Genomic DNA, 18,985 nt, shown 5'->3' with positions numbered 1-18,985 from the left:
CCTTTTCTAAGCTAGTCTAGTCTAGTTTTCAGGTTCTGCTGAATTCAGGGCTGTGGTACAAGTTCCTGTGTTGCCCATACCTTACTTGGATAGAAGGAAGTTTCTCTGTTCACCAGTGAGAGTGGAGAGCTTTGAGAAGCCTATATGTGCCTGGAGGAGTGATCTCAGCCCAGCAACTAGTAGTTTATTGGCCATTTTTGGCTAATTTCTATCTCTTTCATCTCCCAGCTATAAAACCCACATTTGTGCAGTTTTGCACACCGGGCAGCGCCACACAGCACTGCGCAGCACTGGTTAGCTAGGGTTAAACTATTCCCAGCTCCACAAAATCTACTCTTCAATTTTTCCCTAGGAACAAGTCAAACTTTCAACTTAAGCACGCAAACCATTCCTTTTACAGTCCAGCACTTGCTCAAATCTCTTAGTAAGCACAAATAAATGCTAGCACTACACCCCCTATACTATACAGAAGTAATAGGGTCTCTATGCGTCCCTATAGGGACAATCAGTAAAACAGTTCACTTTATCTGTTCAGGCATGTCCAAAGGGCATTTTTAGGTGTACTCTCCAGTCCAGCAGGTGAATCTGGGCATCTTGAGGCAATGTTACAATTGCCTCATGTACACAGACAACCCTCTCCTCCTTCCAACAAACACAAATGTATGCAAGAGATGCAACTATACAGCCAAACTGGAGGCCAAGCTTTCTCAACCCAAGACTGGAACAGTCATGAGGAGAAGGGAAACACTTGCACCACACTACCAGTCTCACATAGAATAGTCATATCTGCACTAGCAAATAACACACATAAATACACAAAAACATACTCGGAGGCTCTAAATCAAAACCCGCCAAAGCAGCAGAGACCTCCAAAGCAGACATCCAAGCAACCTCCACCCCCAACAACAACCACGTATCACATACTTCACAAAGTCAGTGTGCCACGCAATCACAGCCCTTAAGGCTAAATAACACACACAATACACTAGTAACAGGTGACTCTATTGTCAGGCACACTGATGTCCCACTCACTAGACTGAGCAAGGAGAGGATTACTGTAAGCTGCCTGTCGGGTGCCAGGATCCGCCACATAACACAAGCATTCAGGTCACTCCAGAACAGGTACAAATATGACTCTGTCATTGTCCATGTTGGTGTGAATGACCTGAGACGCACCTCCCTGGACTACATGATAAGAGACATAAAGGAGCTCTCTGATCATGTAGCCCAGGCCGGTATGACCCTGACCCTGAGTAGCATCTTGCCCTCACCAAGAATGATGTCACAGTATATAAAGATAAAATGATCAATTTTAACAATTGGCTAAGCATTTGATGTAGTTCAAAGGGGATCCAGTGTTTGTCAGCCTGGGATGACATGCTCGACAAGCCACTTTGCTTCACCAGAGATGGCTTGCAACTGTCGCTCTTAGGCTTTTGAATACTGGCCAAGGCCCTTGCCGCCCCCATAGTGCCTTTTCTAGGCAAGGCTCAAAAGACAAACCTACCTCCATAAACAACACAATAAACCAAAAACTGAGAGTAATGCTACTCAATGCCAGAAGTCTAAATCTCAAAATGCATGCACTCGAGGCACTCCTCAGTATGGAGAGAATCAATAACTGTGCAGTAACAGAAACCTGGTTCAAGGCTTCAGAGAGCACCTCAGCACTACCAGGCTATAACTCATACCATACCTTTTGGCCCCATAACTCAGACCAAAATACAAAAGGCGGGGGTGTATCCATTTTCACCAAGGATACCCACACCTCCAGGTTAGTGGCACAGCACAAGGCCTCGGAAACCATCCATGTGCAACTAACAGTGGGCAAAGCTGCTTTTCAGATTGTAGCTTGCTACAGATCACCCACCTTGTCTCAGGACCCCCACTCAGCATTCCTGAGAATACTGGAAAATATGAAGGTCCTACCTAACACCATGATATTGGGTGATTTCAACTACCCAAACATTGACTGGGAAAACTACTCAAGTACTAACTCCTTTGCCCAATGCTTCCTAGAGTTTATAAACTCAAACACCCTGGAACAACTGGTCACCACTCCCACAAGAGGCGATAACATATTGGACCTGATTATCACCAACATGGGGGACCAATGTTCCACACCAGAGGTAAACCCATCACTGGTAAGATCAGACCATAAACTAATCACACTGGACATCCACATCCCGACCCCACCCACAGTCAAGAAAACCACTGTGAAAAACTTCAAAAGCAAACTTCACACTTCTCAAGACTGAGGTGGAAAGTTTCAAAGCCCCCTTGCTAAAGGATAATGCTGCCCAAACTGCAGAATCCTTTATAAATGCATTATATGAGCACCTACAGGAATGCATGGATCAAGCCATCCCAAGTAAAACCAAGACTCACTCCTCCAAAAAAAGGAAACCAGTCTGGTGGACCCCAGCCATAAATAAGTTATATAACAGAAGGAGGAAACTATTACATGATAGAGCAAAATCCCAAAAAGGGAAGACATCCCTGATCAGTATCAGCAAGAAACTACGGTCCCTCATAAAATCATCCAAGGCCAGCTTCGAAAGAAAAATTGCCAAAGACTCTAAAGATAATCACAAAGCCTTCTTTAGCTATGTCAAGAATCATGTCAAGAATCTAGGTGGCAACTCTCAGATCTGCTCTGAGCTAGTGCAAAATGGCAAAAATACACTGAACCAACTGACATTGCCAACATCCTGGCTGACAGGTTCAGTGCAAACTTTACCCGTCCCTCACCCCCAAAATGGCCCGCGCCCATCCCAGAAGAATGTAGAGCCCCAGATATCACAGACACACAGGTGAAAACAGCTCTTTCCAAAGCCAAAAACACAGCATCAATGGGACCGGATGGTATCCCAGGCTGTGTCTTACATGAGCTCCAAAATGAACTAACCCCTCACCTAAATTCACTGTTCAAACTCAGCCTTACCACAGGCTATGTACCCAAAGAATGGCATACAGCAACAGTTATCCTGCTCCACAAAGGTGGTGCCACAACGGATCCTGGGAACATTCGCCCTATAAGCCTGACTAGCTTGGTCTACAAAGCTATGGAGTGCATCATCATGGAACTCATTAACAGAGACATTAGGAACCTCCAGACTGGACCCTACCCAATTTGGCTTTGTTAAAGGCAGATCTTGCCTCCTAAACCTAGTTGACTTCTTTGAAACAGTTACCAAGGCCATAGATGAGGGAAAGGTAGTCCACACAGCCTACTTGGACCTTGCAAAGGCCTTCAACACCATTCCCCACTCTGGCATTATAGATAAGATTACCATCTTGAACATTAACCCCTATGTCACGAGATGGATTGCCAACTGGCTCATGGATAGAACTCATGTGGTCAGAGTTGCGGGTGCTACGTCCGACTCTAAACCACTTACAAGTGGCGTCCCACATAGCTCAGTCCTGGGACCCCTCCTGTTTGGTATATATTTCTCTGAGGTACATGCAAGCATGAGAGGAGTATGGCTGACCAAGTTCGCAGATGATTGCAAACTGGGTGCCATAATCGACTCCCAGGCTGACACAGACATCCTTCAGAAGGGTCTCACGTTGATGAATACCTGGTGTCAGAATCATGGCCTCAAGCTAAATGCCAAAAAGTGCATAGTCATCCCCTTTGGGAAAAACAAAGTGCCCACGAACTACCACATACATGGTAATCCACTAAGTACGGAAGATGCAATTAGGGATCTGGGGACCCAAGTAGATAGCAACCTCATCTTTGATAATCACATTGCCAAAGTGGTTAGAAAATCCTTCTATGTAGCCCACCTAATCACAAAAGGGTGCACATTTAGATCAAGAGAGCTTATTGTGCCCCTCTACGCATCGCTCATCAGGCCCATAATAGAGTACAATGCCCCATTTGGGATGTACCTTACTCGACACCTGCAACAGCTGGAAAGACCACAGAAGTACCTCACCAAGAGGATTGTTTATCTTAAACAGATGCCCTATGCAGCTCAACTAAAGAAACTCCAGCTCTACTCAGTTGCTTACCGCCTACTCAGAGGTGATCTCTGCCTGACGTACAAGGCCATGTCTAACCTGGAATTAATGGACATGCTCCGCCTCAAGAAAACCAAATCTCTTAGAGCCACACGCTCTAGGGATTTAAACCTCAGCACAACAATAAATAAGACATGTTGGAGGGATAGATTCCTGTCCCAGAGACCTCCCTCACTCTGGAATAGAATCCCAATCTATGTTAGGCAAAGCCCCTCACTGACTCTCTTCAAGAGAAATCTTGAGGAGTGGATGGGAAATTGTAAATTTACCCCTGGGATCAATTCAGTGGCCCTGCTGGACAGAGGCTCAGGAAACTAATCTAAAAGGGAGGTGAAAGCCAACACATTCTGGCTAGGCTTATAAATGCCCTTGGGCAGATAGCCTAGTGCCTACCTATGAACCTATATCTTCAGAAAAAAATACTAATGAATGTTCCACTTCCTACATCTGTAAAAGACAAAGAACAAAAAAAGGTTTGGATTCTCTTGGCAGTTGCTAGAAAAGTTAACACAAAAAAACTAGAAATCTAACTCAGTTCCTAAGTTCAAAGAATTTTTAAATTTAACAGCAATACTATGTAAAACTGAAAAAGAAGTGAACAGAATAAGATCTGTAAATCATATTTTTTTAATGGTTGGGATAATCTTGAAATGTTGTTATTGAAACACCAATACTCTTAATTTGTTAATTGTATAAGATGACTTTGACGATTAAAAGTGTTCCTATTATTGCATAACTATATAACATGTTGAGGTTCTTCCTTTCTATGTATATATTGTAAATATGTTAAATTAATAAAAAAAAATCTTCAAAAAAATAAAAAAAATAAAAAACAATTGGCTACTGCAACAGACATCTGGTGTCACACCACAGAAGCTAACCAGATTGTCAGAAGAGTTTAAATGACTAACACAAGGCTTTTTAAACTGGTAAAGAGGTTACATATTTGATAAAAAAAATAAAAAAAATCAGGAAAAAATGTTATTGTTGGCAGACTATGACAAGCACTCTGGAGGAAGTACTGAGGTCATGAAGAAGAAACACCATCATTGTAGATATTTGTGCTGTGTGTGCTTTTATACTCAGAGAAGTAGGTGACAAAAACAAGATACATTTAAAATGTTCTTACAAAGACTATCCCCCGGATTCATGAAGCTCGGCGCAAGTCCGGCATAAGGCTTGCGCCGGCCGTGCGGCGTAGATGTGGAGTAGACGCACCATATGCATATTAATGAAGGCACGCAGCTGCCACAGCCACGTGCATAGGAAACGTGCGCGACTGCAAGGGGCGTATCGAAGTTGCGCAGGGAGGCGTGTCAATGTTGACTTTCAAGGAGCAACCTAAACTGCTGAATATTATATTCCACCAGCAATAGTAATCGTACCTATCAGTGTCTGTGGAGACTGAAACGTATGCAAAGCAGAGTCCCTGCGAACAGAAAATGAAGAGTCAAACACAAATGCAAAGTAGGGAATAACGGGTCCCTACCCATGAACAAATGACAGGAAAACCATGTGCCTGTAGTCCAACATAGTGTTGATAGCTATACCATGTGGAAGTGAAACGTATCAGATGTTAGCGCGCCGCCAGTAGGTACGTCCAGTCCAACGGAGAGGGTCACCATCCGACCCATAATTTGAGGGAGGGAACATAGCTGTGCAGATGTGTTCATAACAAAATACAAGAGGAGAAATGTAGATATAGGTAGTGACCGTATGTCTGAATCATATCCCACAAGCCATGTAATAGTCACATACAAAAGGTATGTCCGTATTTCACATACCAAATGTGATAGGAAATAGCATACGCATGTAAACGAAACAGAAGGAGCATATAAACGAGCCATAACAACATGGACACATGTAGGCCAAAAGGAACAGTATGATCCATACCGTCGACCAAGATTACCACCTGTCCCACTTTACGAGCGACAGTCCCTCTGTGGGCAGATGTGTCCTGACACAAACATGTAAAACTGGCAAATATCCAGAGAATATAGGACATAATTCCTCCGTAGATGTCATGCAATAGTTGCATTAAACATATTTCACTGGACGTATAATACATAAATGTCATAACAAACAGAATAAGATACCAAAATGCTACATGAATAAGCTTAGATATAGGCAAGAATTGTAAGTTCTATCTGCCGAATTGACCTTGGGTATGTGTCGGCCTGTAAAATATGCTGTGTTCACCGCAATTGTCACAGTAGGGTTGCCACCCTTACAAATGGCCAAAGTGGGACATGTTTGGTACAGACATCAGACTGTACAGGCCAACACATACCCACGGCCAGTACAGAGGACTGAACATAATTGTTTTGCCTACAGAAAAGTGTATTCCTGTAGCATTTTAGTTGCTTATTCTGTTTCTCATAACAGTCAGGTATTTCAGATACAGAATTAACTGTTTAATGCAACTATCACATAAAATATAAGAAATATGTTTGTCCTAAAATCTCAGGACATTTGCCATGTTGACAATTACATGTCAGGACACAACTGCCCAAAGAGGGACTGTCCCTCGCAAAGTGGGACAGGTGGTAACCCTATGTCACACTGTGGCCAAATGAAAAGGTGGAAACACAACCGTTGACTGTGGGGAGCAATGTCCACAACGGTCGGACATGTGTAAGGAATAGCTTAGACATAGGAAAAGGTGCCATCCTACCAATGAGTAGAACAGGCTGGCAAAATCCGGAAGTCAGCTGTATAATCCAAATGTGTATGTGACACAGTCGAACGGGTAGTACCCGGATACACCAACCAAGTAATGAAAGTGAAGTAAGGGTGTGTACCTATGTGTGTGAGGTATAGCATATGGAAAGCAAACATGGCAGGGTAGTCCACACAACCATAAAGGTACCCGACACATGTAGGGTAGTCAATGTGTAACTCTGGCCGTGTCATGGGCCAACAACCAAAGTAGTGCTCTATGGGGTGTGAGTAATTCGCGTGTGAGGGGTGTGTGTTTAATGATAAATTCCTCAAAGGCGATACTTGTGTCGTATGCAGAAAAGGTGAACCGGAGGTGCATGAGGGGTTAGCGGGTGAAGTGGAAAGAAACACAACCTCATGTAGAAACAGCTGCAAGACAAGCAGACAGGCCATAGTGTAGAACACAATCTCACAAACATATGAATATGGAAATATGCGAGACAAATGTATAGATACGGCACTGTCACATACCCACAGATGGGTCCTGATGGAACTGGCCATGACAAATGCAACACACCTGGATGCATAATAGCCTACCCAGCATACCCTCCACAACACACAACCTGCCACCATACCAGAACGTCCACCAAATCCAGCCGTACTTGGTCCACTGGTTTGTTGCAGAAACAGCTACACACAGTGACCCCTATGCATATGTAGTAGGTATTGTCACCCTAGGCAGTGTCAGGATTGCAAACCATGTATCCCCTGCAGGTAAAACCCACTGCATGTTTTCGTGCAGCCACAAAAATCTTTGTTATCTAGCTTGTTTTCATCTTGACCAATTTTTGGGATATCCCTCACGGGATGACCAACTTGTGTAAATAGTAGAATGGGTATGACGACATGATGTCCAATCCAGTAGATATCTGGACACAAGTCAGAATGTGCAGTGGAGGTCCATGACACTGTCCAGCCCTAAGTGGGCATGCATAACCTACCACCCAGGATAAAATACCTTCCCGTGACGCACATGTCCAGACACGAATAGGAGAGAGAATATAATGCACATATTTGCAAAGTGGAAAATGGCATGAGGGCGAGGAAGACATTACGTAAACAGGTCAACCCTGATCAAGTGTGAGGGACACTGACTGTGTGCAGTCGTGACTGACCATACCTGTCAACCTGTGTGAGCAAGATATCTGGACAGAGATGTGAATATAAGTGAGACAAAGGTCCAAAATCAAGGACAATCTGTAAACATATCTCTTAGAAACATAGAATTTGATAGAATAACAGTTTGCACATTGGCATTAATGTCTGGAGTATGAAGTCAGAAACCCAACTGTCTGTCAGCACATTCCGACTGCAGTCTTTAATGCTGAGCTACTGCTGTGCCAGAACACAACAGCATATTACAGAGGTCTGTGCCATACCACTCAACTGTTCGGATATTCGCAGAATGACTAGGGTCACCACCTGTCCCACTTTGCGAGTAACAATCCCTCTGTAGGCAGTTGTGTCCTGTGAAAAAAATCAACACATAGCAAATGTCCCGAGAGTTTATTTCCTAATTTACTTTAATAGTCGCATAAAACGGTTATTTTATATATGAATCCTCAATATGTTATGTGAAGTAGCATAAGCAATTCAAATGTTACTAGAATAAGCTATTATATGTACAAAAAAGGTTAAAGTTCAGTACTATGCATGGCTGTAGGTATGTTTTGTCCTGGAAAATCTGACATCTCTACAGAACATGTCCCACTTTGGGCAGTCGAAAAGGTGGCAACCCTAAGAATGACCACAGGTTCACCCCATAGTGTTGGTGTGTGCCTCCGACAATCTGCACCAGTGTGGTAAATAGCTGGGGATTGACGTCACTAAATAATGAGAAATATCCTGAGTATAAGACTCCACAACATGCACAACAGTCATGCTAATGCAAAACCTAGCATTCTATCAACGTTCTAAGTTTGTAAGAGCAATCGTTAAAATGTGTCCCTAATTGTCCCCCCATCATGTAGGTTTTGCACAGGTTCGATTCTCTAAGAGGTTGAGAGGTATGTTCTGTACATATTTACAGGAACAGCCCTTCACACTTGTGTAATGTACAACTGCATACCTGTAGTCACTTCATGTCCAAAAATAATAATCCCCATATGACTGTATACAGGTAATAGTCAAATGTGAATGGGAACACCCCTCATCGTGGAGTGTGGACTATAACAACCCCACCCATAATATGTAATGCCAACAGAATAAGCTGCTGACAGGTGCCCAAACACCTGTGTCTATAAACACAGGTAAAACTTCAAAATAGGGAGATAATCCCTGTCCATATGCTTCGTCTCACATTTGACCTCGGCCAGGGAAGTTCTGTTCACCAGGTGGACAAGTCTAAACCCAGATCATTACATAAACACCCTGACAATCAAAGACCTGTATGTGGCTGGACTATATGCCTTGGTGTTCTGCATATCCTCGGATTGATTAACAATGCAGCCGGAGTCCACAGCAGTAGGCAATAGGGAATGTGTAATATGTAGTACCGCCTTTCTCCCAGCAGGAGAATGGATGCCTGTGTCATAGGTGAAGCGGTGAGGCATATGTTGATGCAACTAAGTACTATGGGTATGCATATCAATGAGGGAGAACACCAACAGAATAGTGGTTCCGGTATCCGGCCAACGTGAATAAAGTCCCGGTTGACCTACGACCACTGCACATATAACCTGAAAGTGTAATGAAAGCGTTTGTGCAGTACACACATTTAAATATGTAAAGGTGAACGTGTGTTTCGCAGTAGTCCGTAAACTGGAATACAGATATGTAACTGTTACAGTCAGAATTATGAAAGTTCACAGAAGCACAATTATCTATGAAACACATGTAACCCACAATAACGATATGCAAGTGCGCCTGTGTGTGTGTAATCCGCTCACAGAATAGAAAATGAATGGTGTTTTCCCCACATTCAATGTACATGGCTCATACCTGTTAAACCTGTAAAGTACGAAACCGGACAAAGTCATGACAACAACTGGTACAAATAGGGACAATCCCCAGATATTGCCCTAACAAACATAGAAAGTGGATAGAATAACAGGTGTGTCACTAGTATGGATTCCCTGAAGGGTATGAAGTCGTAACTTGAAATGTTTGTCATTATTTACCAATGTCAGTCTTTAATGATATGCCACTAACTTGCCAGATAGACACAAGGTAATGAAAAACGGACCAAAGATAAGAGGCAAACAGCTGTACATGCAGCGGAAATCTGTACAGTTGAAAGGTATGATATGGAGATATATATATACACATATATCCACAGACATAATCCAAAGCAAATTACGAGATGAGGAATGTACAGACATATGTATATATGTACATATATAAATCTATACATACACGATACATGAATAGATATATACACAACAAACATATGTCCCTGTACATATAACACATGTATATAAATAGGTCATGGTATAGCTAATATGGATAGACAGACAGACATGCATGAAAGGAGAATACACCAATGGTTTCCAAACCATTGCCCGGAAAGTACCAGTGTGACAGGGCCTGCAAGTTCTACACGTTAAACATGAATATAGGTGTCCTTTGCAGGACCCCAAAAATTGATCCTGTATGAAGTGCCAACCGTCATTGATGCAAAAGAAGTCACACCTGCAACTACGATATAGGTGTACATGCAACAGTAACAGGTGCAAGGGTAATAACACATGGGTCAATTGAATGTATGACGTACGAGCTGATATCCGCAGAGAGGGGAGTGCTCAGAAGTGTCCTCACACTTTATTATCGCTCACATTAAACATGTTTAATGGGTAATGTGGAGGTGTGTCAGGTATGGGAATCATGGGTATGCAGAATTGGGCCAAGGTGTTGGTTGGTACAGATCTATTTAGGTATGCCCCATGGGAGTGATCAATATACCTATGTGGGTATAGCACACGCCTACATTCTCCAAAAAGGTGCAACCCATCTACCGGATATTGTGTAAACCATTGGGGGAAGATGTAGGGACCTATATCAGTGTCATGTAGGCAATTATCATGGATGGACACGTGTACGACCAAGATGGTAACCATACCTGCCAGAATGTCAGAATAAGACAGCTGGACTAAGGCATAGTACACGACAGACAAATATGGACTATATTAAATATACCTCAGACAAAGTCAGACCATTGATAGAATAATTGCGTAGTCAGGAATACGAATGTTATGAGAATTAGTAATCATGAAATAGAAATGTCAGTCATGATTACCTAACCGCACAGTCCATCATAGCTTGCCAGCAATCTACCAGAAAGGCACATTATCATGACAAATGTAACAGAATCATAGGTCAAACCCCAGGGCGTATACCCATAATGTGTACAGGTGAGAGGTATGAAGGTAACCCGTCCTAATGAAATGTACAGAACTAGTGATACTAGGTGGACAGGTGAGAAGAAAGACGTCAGGACAAATGACAAAACATGTACAAGTCATAAGCATGTTTGTCCACAAATGTGAATTACAATGTATGGCCTGTGAAAGTCAATGTGCAAGGATAATAGACTCAAAAGACATGTGTCCCTCAGGGTGTCATGCAGTGTCACCGATACAGTGTCCAGTCCCGCATACTCGTACGTGAGCTCTGCCACTGACGGAAAGCACAAATACCGGCGTACACATAAGGTACATGATGGAATAATTAGAGTGGATAAGCACCTGTTGGCCTGTGTGAGGAATATAACCCAGTGGGTGGGTGTGTCCTGAAATAGGAATGTAATGGTAACTGGCCTGTGATGGTGCCATGTATTGTGTGTATTGGCGTAAGGAAATTGATGTCCAGTATCAGAAACAAACCTCGCAACTGTACGAATGTGCAGATGTATGCCTCATATGTGTGGTGTGTTCTTCTCACAATCTGTACCTGTCTGCCAAATACCTGAGAACTGGCGTCATTAAATAATGATAAACATATGTGTTTAAGACCCCAAATCCCTCAGAAAGGTTATACTAATGCAAAACCTATAATACTGTCAACTATCTACGTTTGTAAGAGCAATATGTAGAATCTGTCCCTATCTGTCCCCCCATCACGTTAGGCTTTGTACAGATGTTTTGCACTAGGAGGTTGATAGGTATAATCTGAAACAGATACATGTCTGAGGAAACAGCATTATCGACTGCAAGATAACTCAGAAGATATGAAAAGCGCTGCAGTAGGATGTTCATCCGCAGGTATGTGCTGACATGTGTCAAATGACACAGCAGTCTACAGGAAGTACCTATAGGGGTGTCACCTTTACCAGTGATGACAGTGGGACATACCCACAGCCATGCATACATCACAAATAGACATAGCACACAGCAAAGCCTAGGCCATGATACATGAAGCCTCCGGCGTGTATGAGTTGAGTGAGAGTACAGCAAGGAAAGATGACTGCCAGGCTATTCAGCAAACACCTGCAGGGGCACGCAAGACCGCCCGTATACGAACATTGCATGGACAACGTTGGGATTTGCAACATACCCCATTTGTATGTGTAAGCTATGCAAATGATGGTAATTACGTGATACATGAAACAGTAAGCTGTCTGTGCAAGAGCAGAGTTATGTGCAGAAATGTACCCAGATGTTATGCGACTAACGTTTTGCACGTTGCTAAATGGAGGAATGACAGCTGCAAATACAGTATGAATACAGTCGAAGAAGCATGCCAATGTCCAAGTCTAAGGCCAGTGGCAGCTTTGTCCATTGGATATCAATGAACCAGTAGTTGTCCTCTCCCAATCCCTGGTGTGGAAGCGTAGTGCAGTGCCACGAGAACGCGCTGCGCTTCAAAACAAGACATATGGATAATATACATGCAAAATGTAGATTTAGTTAAATGTTAGTACATCATGAAGATGAATGGCAAGCTGGAGACAACATGGCTACTGCGTACTGGTACTTATGTCTGGAAGCGCTCTGTCAGAGATGTAACAAAGCATTTGTAGGCAGTGTGAGGCAAGTGAGGCTGAGGATAGTGAATCACAACATGTCATGCCATATGGGCCAAGCCTCTACCATGTAGTGTAGGTTAAGGGGACTATTAGAGTAGAAGATAGGTGACAACATGAGTGTGTATGTACAAAACACTGTAACCTCACCGGAGCAGTGTCACATGTGTGCTGTCAGTACTCAATGGAAGAGACGTATCATGAGCTATCCTAGGGAACGTCAGGAGACTGACGGCGTATGACATGGATACCACCGATGTGACCTGCAAACCTGCCCACAGTGTGTCTGTGCCCATGCGCGCCAGTAAGCCCGAGTAAGTATGTGTGCACACGTGTTAGCCTGTGTGCACGTGTGGAAGAATGAGTAAGCTAGTTTACGAATGGTGAAGCCCATGTAATGTTGTGTATTCGTTTGTAAGCATGTATACATGTGTACTACACACATCACACACGTACTGCACACAGACACACATGCTGCCAATACTACACACATCAGTGAAATGGCACATGGATGGAGACTACATCATCAGAAGTAACAGTGCTGTAAACTATGCTACAGTGATGGTCATAGCTGCAATGCATCATGCCTGCTGAAGTACACCTGGAAGTAACACACTGTGTGTTAACAGCATGCTAACATCAATACAATGGAATAAAGCCACCGTGTGCAGCAGCACCAGGTTAGTCAGATCCTGCATCAATGTTACACATCACAGGTGGTGGCACAGGTGACATCGTATGCACAGGGTGTGGTGTTAACAGTCCAGAGCTGTCATAGAGCCATCCAATGTACACATAGATGTGTGTGTGTGAGGGACAATGGTTATTGCATGGCCCAATGGTGGTGCAATGGGTGTGTGTATGTGATAGCCATAACTGTTTGTGGTAAGTGTGTGTGTCTGCATATACACAGGTATAGCATGTGTCAGCCATATACAGGAGGTTGTGGGACAGTCACAGACCATACCTACTAGGCTGTAGAGATCCCCATTACTGGCCATGGACACCCCTCCATGCATCCAACACAACTCAGTCCTGCACCTGTCAATGTCTACACATACAGTCCTGGGATCTGTACCAGAACCTGTGGATAAACATGCATCTGTAATGTTAACCTGAGGTGCATAGAATTGACAGTTACTACAGATGGATATGAGCCATACTCACACTCCAATGTAATAACCACTGCTGACTGTTGCCGAGATCTGCATACGGCCAGTCAAAGGTGCTGCACTAACATTGTTTCCAATGCCCGTGTAATACCCAGCAACACAATAACCGGTCTCTACACATGTATAACCCACAATCACTACAGCACACAGTATGTGCACTATCACAGAGCCATAGCAGATGTACAGACATCCATGGTGCTCACGTACAGACAATGCAGCAGAGTCAAGAGTGATAATCCTAACATACATATCTATATACAATATACACTATATATATATATATATATATATATATATATATATATATATATATAACTATATATATCTATATATATATATATATATATATATATATATATATATATATATATATCTACATATATATATATATATATATATATATATATATATATATATATATATATATATATATATATATATATATACATATATATATATATATATATATATATATATATATATATATATATATATATACATGTAGATAGATACATACACACACACACACACACACACACACACACACACACACACACACACACACACACACACACACACACACATGGCAGGGGTGGGAGCAGAACATAAACATAAGCACTGTACCACACGACAGCATCATGCAGTTACAAAACGCGCTACCATGATCAGTGGATCACAGGATTCACACAGGCACACGTCAAGCCTGCAGACAGCAGCATCAAAGGCAAAGACGCTGCACGGATGTTATGGAGAGTGAATACTGTAAAAGCAATGTACTGTTGTCATGCAGCTGGAAACACACACACACACACACACACACACACACTCACACACTCTTGGCAGGGCTGGGAGTCGAACATACACCTAACTACCCTAACACACAACAGCATGACGCATTTACAGAATGCGCTACCAAGATTACTGAACACAGCACTCCCAGAGGCATACTTTTAGGTGGGTGACATCATCCGCAAAGGCAAAGACGCCGATGGGGAATGTATGTGGTGTGAGGCATCTAAAAACATTACTGTGTCCCCAGGCAGCTGCAAACACACACACACAAACACACAAACACACTTGGCAGGGCTGAGAGTCGAGCATACACCTAACTACCCTAACACACTACAGCATGACGCATTTACAGAACGCCCTACCGAGATTACTAAGCACAGCAGTCCCAGAGGCAGTCATCTAGGTGCGTGTCATCATCCGCAAAGGCAAAGACATCGGTAGCAAACTGCTGTGGTGTGCGGCATCTAAAAGCAAGACTGCGTCCCTATGTGGATGGGAGCATGCGCGCAAACACACACACACACACACACACACACACACACACACACACACACACACACACATACACACACTTGGCAGGGCTGGGAGTCGAACATACACCTAACTACCCTAACACACTACAGCATGACGCATTTACAGAACGCGCTACCAAGATTACTGAACACAGCACTCCCAGAGGCATACTTCTAGGTGGGTGACATCATCCGCAAAGGCAAAGACGCCGATAGGGAATGTATGTGGTGTGAGGCATCTAAAAGCATTACTGTGTCCCCAGGCAGCTGCAAACACACACACACAAACACACACACACACACTTGACAGGGCTGGGAGTCGAGCATACACCTAACTACCCTAACACACTACAGCATGACGCATTTACAGAATGTGCTACCGAGATTACTAAGCACAGCAGTCCCAGATGCAGTCATCTAGGTGCGTGTCATCATCCGCAAAGGCAAAGATGTCGGTAGCAAACTGCTGTGGTGTGTGGCGTCTAAAAGCAAGACTGTGTCCCTAGGCAGACGGGAGCATGCACGCAAACACACACACACACACTTGGCAGGGCTGGGAGTCGAACATACACCTAACTACCCTAACACACTACAGCATGATGCATTTACAGAATGCGTTACTGAGATTACTAAGCACAGCAGTCCCAGAGGCAGTCATCTAGGTGCGTGTCATCTTCCGCAATGACAAAGACATTGGTAGCAAACTGCTGTGGTGTGCGGCATCTAAAAGCAAGACTGCGTCCCCAGGTGGACAGGAGCATGCGCACAAACACACACACACACACACACACACACACACACACACACACACACACACACACACTTGGCAGGGCTGGGAGTCGAACATACACCTAACTACCCTAACACACTACAGCATGACGAATTTACAGAATGCGCTACCGAGATTACTAAGCACAGCAGTCCTAGAGGTAGTCATCTAGGTGCATGTCATCATCCTCAAAGGCAAAGATGTCGGTAGCAAACTGCTGTGGTGTGCAGCGTCTAAAAGCAAGACTGCGTCCCTAGGTGGACGGGAGCATGCACGCAAACACACACACACACACACACACACACACACACACACACACACACACACACACACACACACACACACACTTGGCAGTTGCTGGGAGTCAAACATACACCTAACTACCCTAACACACTAGAGCATGACGCATTTACAGAAAGTGCTACCGTAAGCACAGCAGTCCCAGAGGCAGTCATCTAGGTGCGTGTCATCATCCGCAAAGGCAAAGATGTCGGTAGCAAACTGCTGTGGTGTGCGGCGTCTAAAAGCAAGACTGCATCCTTAGGTGGACGGGAGCATGCACGCAAACACACACACACACGCACACACACACACACACACACTTGGCAGGGCTGGGAGTCGAACATACACCTAACTACCCTAACACACTACAGCATGACGCATTTACAGAATGCGCTACCGAGATTACTGAACACAGCACTCCCAGAGGCATACTTCTAGGTGGGTGACATCATCCGCAAAGGCAAAGACGCCGATAGGGAATGTATGTGGTGTGAGGCATCTAAAAGCATTACTGTGTCCCCAGGCAGCTGGAAACACACACACACACACACACACACACACACACACACACACACACACACACACACACACACAAACACACACTTGACAGGGCTGGGAGTTGAACATACACCTAACTACCTTATCACACTACAGCATTACGCATTTGCAGAACGCGCTACCGAGATTACTGAGCACAGCACTCCCAGAGGCATACTTCTAGGTGGGTGACATCATCCGCAAAGGCAAGGACGCCGATAGGGAATGTATAGAGAGTGAGCAGTCTGAAAGCATATTACTGTCACAAGGTAGACATAGACAAACACACGGCAGTGGTGTGATCGGGGCAACCAAATATCTACAGAGCACTACAGCAACACTACATAGATACGGGATGCGCCACAGACAGTACACCCTTCAAGACAGCAACCAGTGTGTTCAATGTAGGCATCCATCGTGACATTAGAAATGGACATCTGTTGCCTGGATGACCACCATCACTATACAGGATGTCAATGGCCATGGCCACACGCTTAGTATCACACGTCTGTTTGGAATGTACTTTGTGTCCATCTACACAATGGCGTACAGGGCATGCTCACACACTTAGCAGTTGCAAAGGCCCATCTTGCATGCACACGGATTCTAATCATGGAAGGGCGCAGTTTGGAATGTACTGTGTGTCCAGCTACACAATGGTGTACTGGGCATGCCCACACACTTAGCAGTTGCAAAGGGCCGTCTTGCATGCACACGGATTCTAATCACGGAAGGGCACAGTTTGGAATGTACTGTGTGTCCAGCTACACAGCGGCATACTGGGCATGCTCACACACTTAGCAGTTGCAAAGGGCCGTCTTGCATGCACATGGATTCTAATCATGGAAGGGCGCAGTTTGGAATGTACTGTGTGTCCAGCTACACAACGGCGTACTGGGCATTCTCACACACTTAGCAGTTGCAAAGGGCCGTCATACATGCACACGGATTCTAATCATGGAAGGGTGCAGTTTGGAATGTACTGTGTGTCCAGCTACACAACGGCATACTGGGCATGCTCACACACTTAGCAGTTGCAAAGGGCCGTCTTGCATGCACATGGATTCTAAACACAGAAGGGCACAGTATGTTATTACTGTCCCCACGTACATGAAGGCCACTCACATGTATTGACCAGTACACACTCAGGAGCTATCACAGTTGTCTCAGGTGTAGATCACAGAGGTACACACCACAATCTACAATGTAGTCGTCACACATCACCATGTCACTGGACCAGCAATACACAGCCATATATTAACACAACACCGTGTGACTCATGACCAGTGGACTGTACATAGGTCTAAAGCAACTGTGCAGACTACACATGTACCGACAGGGTTCCATCATGTGTTATGCATTGCAATGATACCACTGTACATAACCAGGTTGACTCTACACATACCAGGGGCCCTGGGTCTTACACAGCTGTGACAGATGACTGTCACTGTACACCAACAAACACACATGTTTGGCTATGTCATACATGTAATTGCAGTGGATATGTGCATGGACCAAACACACACCACATAGGTACATAGCATAGCTTTTGCTGTCCTCTGTGCAGACAAGTGGCTACAGCAATCATACGCACACAAATGGAAGGTGGGTCAATGGCTGTTGAATGCTAACAGTACATGAGGTAGCAATGTTGACCGAGGACACATTCCCTCTGTACTAGTTACCCATGACACCCATCATATCATACAACAGTCCATGTGTTATGTATGTCAACACACATGTCCACCAATTGCAATACATACAAACATGGCTACATGACAGGCATGTAGGTCCAACACACATGTACAATCTGTAGTGTGCATGCAGCTACCATGCATGTACAGTAGCAGATGTAAGTAACTCATCAGTGCCTAACTACAACATGCAGCTGCAATGCAGCCCCATAATTGACACTTGTATATGGTGACATACTGACAGTACGGTAGGATGTACAGCAGGTATGGATGGATGTGTGTACATAAAGTGGTGATGCACCTGTGTAGATGGATGTTTGCCAGGGACGGCTCACAGGTGTGTCACACACCATCCAACCATGACATGTGCAAACAGTACGCTATGTTACCGTTACTTGACGGTGGAGACATAACACCTGCACACTGGTCAGGTGTTACTGACAGTACGTCACTTGACACCTGTAACACTTACATCCTCTCATGTGCATATAGCAGCACAATTGCCGAAGGTAGCA

Source organism: Protopterus annectens, chromosome 5.part1 (genome assembly GCF_019279795.1).
Source record: "Protopterus annectens isolate FY-2018-M chromosome 5.part1, PAN1.0, whole genome shotgun sequence".
In the NCBI taxonomy this organism is placed as follows: domain Eukaryota; kingdom Metazoa; phylum Chordata; order Ceratodontiformes; family Protopteridae; genus Protopterus; species Protopterus annectens.
Note: the sequence above shows the minus strand (reverse complement) of the source record.